This window comes from Equus asinus, chromosome 4, assembly GCF_041296235.1.
Source record: "Equus asinus isolate D_3611 breed Donkey chromosome 4, EquAss-T2T_v2, whole genome shotgun sequence".
Taxonomy (NCBI): domain Eukaryota; kingdom Metazoa; phylum Chordata; class Mammalia; order Perissodactyla; family Equidae; genus Equus; species Equus asinus.
In genome coordinates, this window is record NC_091793.1 from 63,118,086 (window position 1) to 63,126,756 (window position 8,671).

The window sequence follows — 8,671 nt, forward strand, 5'->3', positions numbered from 1 at the left end:
CTCCCCAAACATTCCCTTCCAGTGGGCACGGAGACTTGGAGGAGGGGGCCAGTGCCGAGTTAGGAAGCCCTCCATGTCTGGCACTTATTTTGGAACATGGGAGTTGTGTAAAGCAGAATAGGCGACATAGATAGAGGGGAAGGTATGGAGTCACAGCAACTTTGTTCAAGTTATAGGGGTTCCTCTGCCCATTGGTCCACTGCCTTTAGAGAAATGACAACTTTTCTGAGACTCAGTTCTCATATTTCATAGAGAATAATGCCAGCTTCACATTGTTCTTGTGAGAACTAAAAATTAGTTCAATTGTGTGAAATGTAGTAGAATGATCATAGTTTTTGGCATATGGCGGGTGCTCTGGGTTCATTAGCTACACCGTTTTATTTCCCTAGTCTGGAGATACGTAAACAGGTCACTTGATTGATGGGGGCTGTGGTGGGTGGAATAATGGCCCCCTAAAGGTGTCCATGTCCTAACCCCAGAAACCTGTGACTATGCTACTTTACAGAGCCAAAAGGGCTTTGTGATTAAGTTAAGGATCTTGAGATGGGAGATTATCCTGGGTGAGCTGAGTGTGCCCAGTGTCATCACAAGGGTCCTTCTAGGAGGGAGGCAGGAGGATCAGAGTAAGAGACGGCGACGTGACAACAGGGGCAGAGGTCAGAGTCAGAGAGAGATTTGAAGATGCTAACTACTGGCTTTGAAGATGGAGGAAAGGGCCACAGGCCAGGGGAGGCAGGAGGCCTCTGGAAGGTGGAAAAGGCAGGGAAACGGATTCTCCCCTGAGTCTCCAGAAGGACACAGGTAGGCCAACATCTCGATTTTAGCAAAGTAAGACCGTGCCGGACTTCTGACACCCAGATACATGATGGAATAAATTTGTGTTGTTTTAAGCCGCTACGTTTGTGGTAATTTTGTTACATCAGCAATAGGAAACTGATACAGGGGTGCTTTATTCCTGCTCCAGGGTACAGTGTACATTAGGAAATCTTTCAGTGTCTAAGGGACATGGATAGAGCTAGTGCAGTTCTCAGTGGGTCAGACTAAGATCACACACTTGTCAAACTCAAACCACCTACCTTGGGTCACCAAGAGAGAGGACACCAAGATTTGGACTTTGATACTCACTCAGGGCCCTCGAAGGGGAATTCATGACTCCTGTGGGCAATTGTTCAAAGGAACTTCCCCAGAGCATCTTCTGCAGCATGGCCCAGAGACGTACCAGCTGAGAGGCTGGGGCGCTGCTGCTGATGACAATTAAGCACTGGCATCACACTTTTCCTCCTTTCCTTTCTTCTTTCCTTCCTCCTTTCCTCCATCCCTCCTTTCTTTCCTTCCTTCCTTCATTTCCTCCCTTTTTGTATTCTCTGACAACTAATTAGTCAGCCTTGTATCCCAGCATATCATGTGTGCATCGATACTTAACCAATTTTATTTTAATAGCAAAGTGTTAAATATATTCATGCTTATATAGACATACACCTGTCTACCAGTTCATATATATTACATACAGTGTGAATCCATTATGCAACATATATAATTTCTATAAAAAGGGACCTCAATAGAGTCAATAGTTATGGACACACACTCACACCCGTAGATGAGCATTATTAAAATCCTGACTCAGTGCCTCTCTCTTCTTCCAGTTCTAGAAGGAGTTCTAGATGAGTCTTTCAGTACATAAAATTGCTCTAACGTTCGGGGGAATGAAGCCATGGTGTGCACGGTAGAAAAATCTGAGAGCAGGAAACATCTGGATGCCAAAAACCAAAGGACTTCTGTGGGATCTGAAAGTAAGAGCAGAAATGGCTTCTATGTCAAGTCTCTGATGCTTTTAAGGTGCACGTTCCTCTGGGATAGTGACCCTGTGGACGGCACTGTTGTCATCTCTGGGTCTTCACTTCTGAGTGGATTTCCATTCTGTGGAAGGGCCTCCTGGATGGGCCCGTGCTGCGGAGGGTCTCACATGCTGGGCTGGGTCCCAGAAGTGACTTGTTCTATCTGATGTGAGACAGCCCAGGTTGTTCCTAGAGGAGCAATAGGTAGCTTAAAATAGAGGAGTGAGTTTTAAGCAAAGAAAAGATAGCGTTCAAGCGAGCAGAAATTGTGGAATTAGGAACACGTGGGAGGACAGTGAACTTGCAGGATTCTACTGGTATAACTTGGGCACATCCAGAGACCAGGCACAGGGCTGTGGGAAATGGTCACAACAGCAAGGAGCTCATGGCCATCCCTCACTGAGCGCTCCCATGTCTAAGCACTTTCCGTGTACGAACGGACTTCTCTAAAGTCTTCCAGTGACTTCACTAGGAACGATTGGTGGGCACCATAATTAGCCACATTTTGCAGATGAGGCAAATGAGGCTTAGGGAGTTTGATTAATAAGCTCAAGGCCACAGAGCAGATGGTGGAGCCTGTTTTCAAATCTAAGAGCCTGGCTCCAGTGCCCCTGCTCATCACCCTGACCTGTGCTGCCCTCATTCTTACTGCATCCCTCTCCTCACTTGCTTCTGGAGTGCTTCTACCTGAATCTCAGTCTCCCTGACCAAGTCATGGTACTGGCCCCTGTTCCTCCGGGCGTGGTGTCCTCTGCAAGATCCTTTGTCGCTGAAACTCAGCTCTCCCTGTGGATGCTTGTTCTACAGTCTCTTCAAGCTCTTGGCTCCCATGTTTTCATGGATAGGACAAGTCACCCTCCAGCTCCAGCCCCATGGAAATTGTCCCTGCCTCTCTGCTTGGCTGGTCCCTGTCAGGATTGTCCAGACTTCTGACATAGGAGATGGCAGAAAAAGATTGTGAGGAAACACTGTGAATGGGTCCTGGAGTTGGGCCTGGAAAAGGCGTACATGCTGGGGAAGGGAAAGAAACTTTCTTATTAGGTCCTGCCTCATGGTGCTAGTCTATGAGTTAGGTGGTTACAAGGTAGGGAAGGAACGTGCATTTTAGCAAAGTCTGGTGCTGAGCAGGACTGATGGTCTGCACATTTTAGATGCTCTCCAGATCACAGATTTCAGTGTGGGGTAGATGGGCAATAACAACACTGAACATTGCATATCCACAGGAGGACCAGGCAGGGAGGGGCCACAAAGCAAACCACAGGGTGCACAGGGCCCCTTTTCTCAGGAGGCTGAGAAGAGAGTTGAATGAGAGTGGGTGAGATGAGTTCTCTTTCTTCAGTAAATAAATCAGTAACTTATTAATATGCTAACTGACCACCTACTATGCCATGTACTGACTGTCTGGGGGCAAGTTCCTTGACCTATTTAAGTTTCTTTTTCCCTATTTGTACAGTCCCTACCTCACTGGGTTATTCTGAGCATGAAGTAGGATGACTTTTTAATGTCACTAAGCTTTGGAATGGTTTGTTCTGCAGCAACGTATAATGAAAGAATGCAATTAAGGAAGGGACAACTAGTGCATCTAAGAGTCAAAACGTAGTGGCTTCAGGAAGAGGTGGATCTGGAAGCTGAAACAACGTCATTAGGATTCCGCCTCTCTCCGTCTCTGAGAGTTTTTTCCTCCATCTTTTTTCATCATTAGTCAGATTCTTTGTATATGATGACAAAAATGTCTGCAAATAGTTCAGCCTTGTATCTCTCCAGGTTAGGAGACTCTGTGGAAAGAGAAGGTTTTCTTTCTCAATAACTGAAGAAAAGTTCTGGCCTTTACTGTCCTTGGCACGAATTGGGTAACGTGCTCAGGCCTGACCAATCACTGTGAACAGGAGAGACCTCTCCCGTGTCCCTCACCCACCTGCTGCCTGGGAAAAGCTTAACCCCACCAGTAACAGGAACTGAGAAAGGGAAGGGCGATTCCCCAAAGAATATTGAAGGGCTGTTATCTGGAAAACAGACAACAGACGCTGGGAAAGCACATGAACACATGCTAGCTCCAGTCATTATCACTCAAGGGGGGGCCCTGGGTTTGGCTGCGGCCCAAGAGTTAAATCACGCAGAGTCTTTGACATGGAAGGATGTGCAGTTGCTCGGAGGAGATTCTCACGAAAACAAACTAGCGTGGTAGAGACTTGCAGGTGCTGTAGTGCGGATGCAGGAAGAGGGAGGGGGCTGTGTGTCGCGGGGTGGGGGCATCCCTCTGTAATTATGATGTTCTAATTTATGGGTAAAGAGCCAAGCACACTGCTTTCCCTGCAAAGCCCATCTTCTGGCCTCTGTCTCCCCAGTGTGGGTCCTGGTGGGACTTTGCACAGCATAACTTCTGCAGCAATGGGAGTCGGTGTGGCAATATTGAGAATGATGGCTCGGAGAATCACCTAAGAGCAGTGGAAAAATGAATTGTCCTTTTACAAACTCTCCAAATAATGAAATAAATCAGCTGGATTATTCAGTGATGAAGGGCTCTGCTCTCTGGCCAGGGGGCCTTCACGAGTTATTGCTAGCTAACAATAGCTTGTTAAAGTGCTCAGGCACAGGAGCATCAAACTGTACAGGTCCTGGGAGAATCTGGTCACATAAAAGAGGGAATCCATTCCAAGTGTGAGCTATTAGTTCTGCTCTGAATATCACCGTTATTAACTGCAGGGCTTTCATGAAATCTCCAACCTGCCAGAATCTCAATCCTCATCAACTGCCCAGGAAAACGACTGTGACAGGTGCTAATTGGTGATTATAGGAAAGAATATCTTTGGACTGGAAAAAGGGCTCCAGGTGCTAAGTAGTTGTAATGAGAGCCCTCCCCTGGGAGGGAGATGCCCTTTGGGTAAATGTTCTTGGCTTCTATAGATAATGCTCTGGAGCCTTTCCTCTTCTTGGCTTGTTTCTCTCTTTTTCTCCACCCTCCCCAGGCTCTGTTCAAACCAGACCCTGACTACACCTTCTGAGTCGTCCACCCTGAACTTTGGCTTTGGAGAAACTTAAATCTTGCTTCAGTTCCCAGCTCTACCAGCACAAGCTCTGTGACTTGGTCAGTCACCTAAGATCTCTCTTGATTTAATTTTTCTCAACCCCAAATTTGGAACAATAATTGAAGTGACATTACATGGTGGTTTCCATGAAATCACAGATGTAAAATGCCAGCGCAGTGCTAGGAACACAGAGGTGTTCAATCAATTCCCATCCCCATTTATCCCTTTCCTTTCCTTCCCTGATGCTCACTTACCAGTCCTGACTAGATTGTGAATTATAAAATGCAGCACAAAGAAAAGATATTATTATTAATTATTATTTCCCTCATTATGTAGTTAGCACCTGGCTCCTAGCAGATGCTCATTAAGTGATTATTAAATGAGATGGATGATCATTTCAATAATATCTATCTTTAAGGCCCTGTTAATTTCTCTCCTCCAGGAAGTCCTGACGGATCACCATGGTCCACAGATGTCTACCTTTTACTTGATGTTTCCCACGTGGTATCTGTAGCCATTGCATTATTTAGTTCGCATCAATGCGCCTGCTCCCATGTCCGTTTTCCAGACAGCCCCTAGGAGCTCTCCTTCTACTCTTTCTTGGCTCTTCTTTGACAGTGGTCTGCTGATTGCCATCTTCCCACTGAGATACTCCCACCCACTGTGGTTTCTCTTGGGTTTGGATGTCCATGCATTTGAAGGCCGCTTCTTGATGAGGTCGTGGGTGACGGGGCACGGGTGTTCGTTTGCAGCAGGAGTGATAAGAGGCTGCCAGAGAACAATGGAGAAGAGAAAGGGAGATAATTTCAGGGAAGAGTAGGATGTTGGAGAAGGGGAGTGGGTTCAGAGAGGGACAGAAGAGAATTCAAAGACCTCTTCAGCCCTGCAAGAGCAGACCCTGGGAGCACGGGGCTTATATTTTAAAAGACATAGGGCATTCTTAATACAAGCATGCAATTATTCATTCAGATTGGGAGACTGTATTTGAAATTTAGAAAAGATACATTTACAGACCTTTAAAAAAATATATTTTTTAATCTAAAGAAAGTACTCCTTTCCATGTTAGAAAGGGGAACAGGAATTAAGGTCACAACCACCTGCTTGATCACTATCTGACTTACTGATCTCTGACTGTTCAGATGTGTCAGTTCTGTTTCTCCCAGACACTCATTTGGTTTTCAAAACAAAATCAAGAGATGGGTATTATTATCATCTTGTATTGATGAGAAAATGGAGGCTCATAAAATAATAATAATTGCGATTTTTATAGAAATCAGACTTTTTAACAGAGCCCAAGGCATGTACTATCTCATTAACATGCAGCAAACTTATGAGGTATGTATATTAGCCTTATTTTACATTTGTGAAAATTAAAAATCAGAGGAGCTAATTAATTTTTCTCTAAAGTTACACAGTGTTGGAAGTTGTCTCAGGAAATCGAGGAACTGGAATTCAAAACTATCAGATTCTGCTATTTGACAAACCACCTCAACACATAGTGGCTTAAAACACAATTTATTTAGCTCATAATTATGTAGACAGCTGAGGAGCTTACGATCTGGATTAGAGCCTGGCTCTGCTTCCTTGAGCAGATTGCCACTCTGGGCTGTTAGCTTTTGCCTTCTTGAGAAGCTTTTGCCTTTTACTGCAAAAGATAGCCAATGTCACAACTGAGTAACTTTCTCAGCCTTAGTCCTGCTTATAGATCCCTAGGGGATAGGTGTCTTTTGGCGTTTTGAGAAATCTCGGTTCCTTTTTGTCCAAGCTGGTGGCCCTTTCGCTATTACAACCTCTTAAAAATGTTGTGGGATGTCTATTCATCAGATTATACTCCAATCCATTTGGTGAAAGTCATGCCCACAATTGTTTGAGATAATCTTCAAACTTGTACCTCACAAATAGTTACTTTAGGATTAGGTTTCTATAAGAAATATACCCTTAAGATTCTTAGGAGCCTTTTCATTTAGCTGAAAGGATCTAGTAGGCACCATGATAAGACTTTCAGAAGTCTTAACAAAGGAACCTACAGCCATACTTTGTTTTGACCTTGGCCCGAGGCCTCAATTCACTTTGAAAATTTTTACCACGTGAGGACTAGGAATGAGAACAGTCTTACTTTCTAATCCAACAAGTGTGGGTTCCTCTATAAATCCTCTAACTTCTGTGTGCAATCTAAACAGTTCTTTCTTTACCTTATTTCTCTTGCAATACTTTATTATACAATGCTGTACCCAACCAACACTACAACATTCCATTTGGAAATCTCCTTAGCCAGATCAAAAGTTTTGCGTCTGTGGTGAGATGATGGGTTGGTCAGTGGTTGGAAGGTCTGCGATGCCCTCACGTATCTGGCAGTTGGTTGAAGCAATGAGGGGGACAAGGCAACATATCTATCATCCTCTAGTATCTTTTCCCAATCTCTTGGAAAAAAAATCTACCCAGTAACTCACAGCACATCTCAAGTCAAACTAGCCAGGTTTCATATGCTTAATCTCCAGGTGTGGCTAGGCTTCTTCACTTGGTGGTAGCTGAAGCATTCCCAAAATAGCAAGAGGATGAACCTCACTGAGCAATTATTCTTCATGCCTCTGCCTGTATCATGATGGCTAATGATCCATTGGCCAAAGCAAGTCACGTGGCCAACCTTGATTCAGGCAGGGGAGAGACAGACTTCACCTCTTGATGGAATGGAATGACATTCCAGTTTCTCAATTTACAACAAAATCTTAGTTGATCTGAGTCAACAGTCCAGCATTTAATGACTGTTCTACATGGCTTCAAGTTATGTATCTCACTAAAATGCAAACAGCCAATGAATCTCTTGGGAAAAAAAAAGTACATTAAATATCAAATTCTAATATTTATAGCCAGCTAAAAATAAAATATAATTCTCCATGTTAGATTATTGTAGTTGGATAATGGTAAGGGCATTGAGATATTTTGGGCAGTATGAGAAGAAAGTTCACTCATTACTATAGGATTACTCTTCCATACTCTTCTCTAAATCAGATGTCAAGAGGAAGGAAATTGAGAGGGTGAGTAAAAGTATTAATTTGATGGGTAAACATGCAACGAAGTCTAGATGGTTCATCTCTAAGCACAGGGAGACAGGTGTAAATTCCTTTATAGGAGTAGCAAGGCTCATACATTTAGGAAAAACGTAGCAAGGTATCTTACTTCATTCCATTCCAATTTAGTCAGAATAGCACTTCACACTTGTTCACACTTGTCAGTTTACACAGCTCCTTATTTCCATGGATTCACTTACCTCTCAAAGTGCCTGGGGAGTCACGGCACACACTGCTCTCTCCTTTCAAAGATTGCTGAGACTTGACCAGGTACCCAGAAAACCAGTGGCAGGGCAGGGAGATAAGAGACGGAAGAAAGGACCTTGAAGGAGCAAGTAGCACAAAAAGAGATCAGAGAGTTATGCAGAGCCTAGGGTATTAAACAGCTGAAAGCTTGCTTGACAGAACTTAGTGCTTCAGAAAGTCTGGAGTTGCGAGAGCAAGACAAGGCTTTGGAGCTCAAGGAGATCTTGATTGTTTTTTTCAGAAGTACATTTCCCTAGGGGCGAGAGGAAAAAGAGAGCGGAGGTCAGAAGTCAGAGGGCAGGAGGTGAAGGGAGTCATGTAGCCACGTGAGGGGTTGGATGCTCACGTGCTGGTTTCCCAACTGTAGCAAACTGTTTCAAAGCCCAGAATTCAGGATTCTTTTAAAAGAGAAGACTATTGCTTGGAGGACCAGCTTCCAGGATATGTTAAAGGAATTTAGGGAATAAATTTCATACATGCAAATGAGATATTTACA

At 44.1% G+C, this 8,671-nt stretch overlaps 1 long non-coding RNA gene across 1 annotated transcript; it reads right to left on the reverse strand.

Moving 5' to 3' along the window:
- Positions 1 to 1,083: 1,083 nt before the first annotated feature.
- On the reverse strand, positions 1,084 to 8,363 carry LOC139045180 (uncharacterized). The gene is made up of 3 exons (XR_011503069.1): positions 8,130 to 8,363; positions 5,342 to 5,629; positions 1,084 to 2,024 (listed from the first exon to the last, which is right to left on the reverse strand). It is a non-coding gene; the product is annotated as an uncharacterized lncRNA (long non-coding RNA).
- Between the last annotated feature and the right edge of the window lie 308 nt (positions 8,364 to 8,671).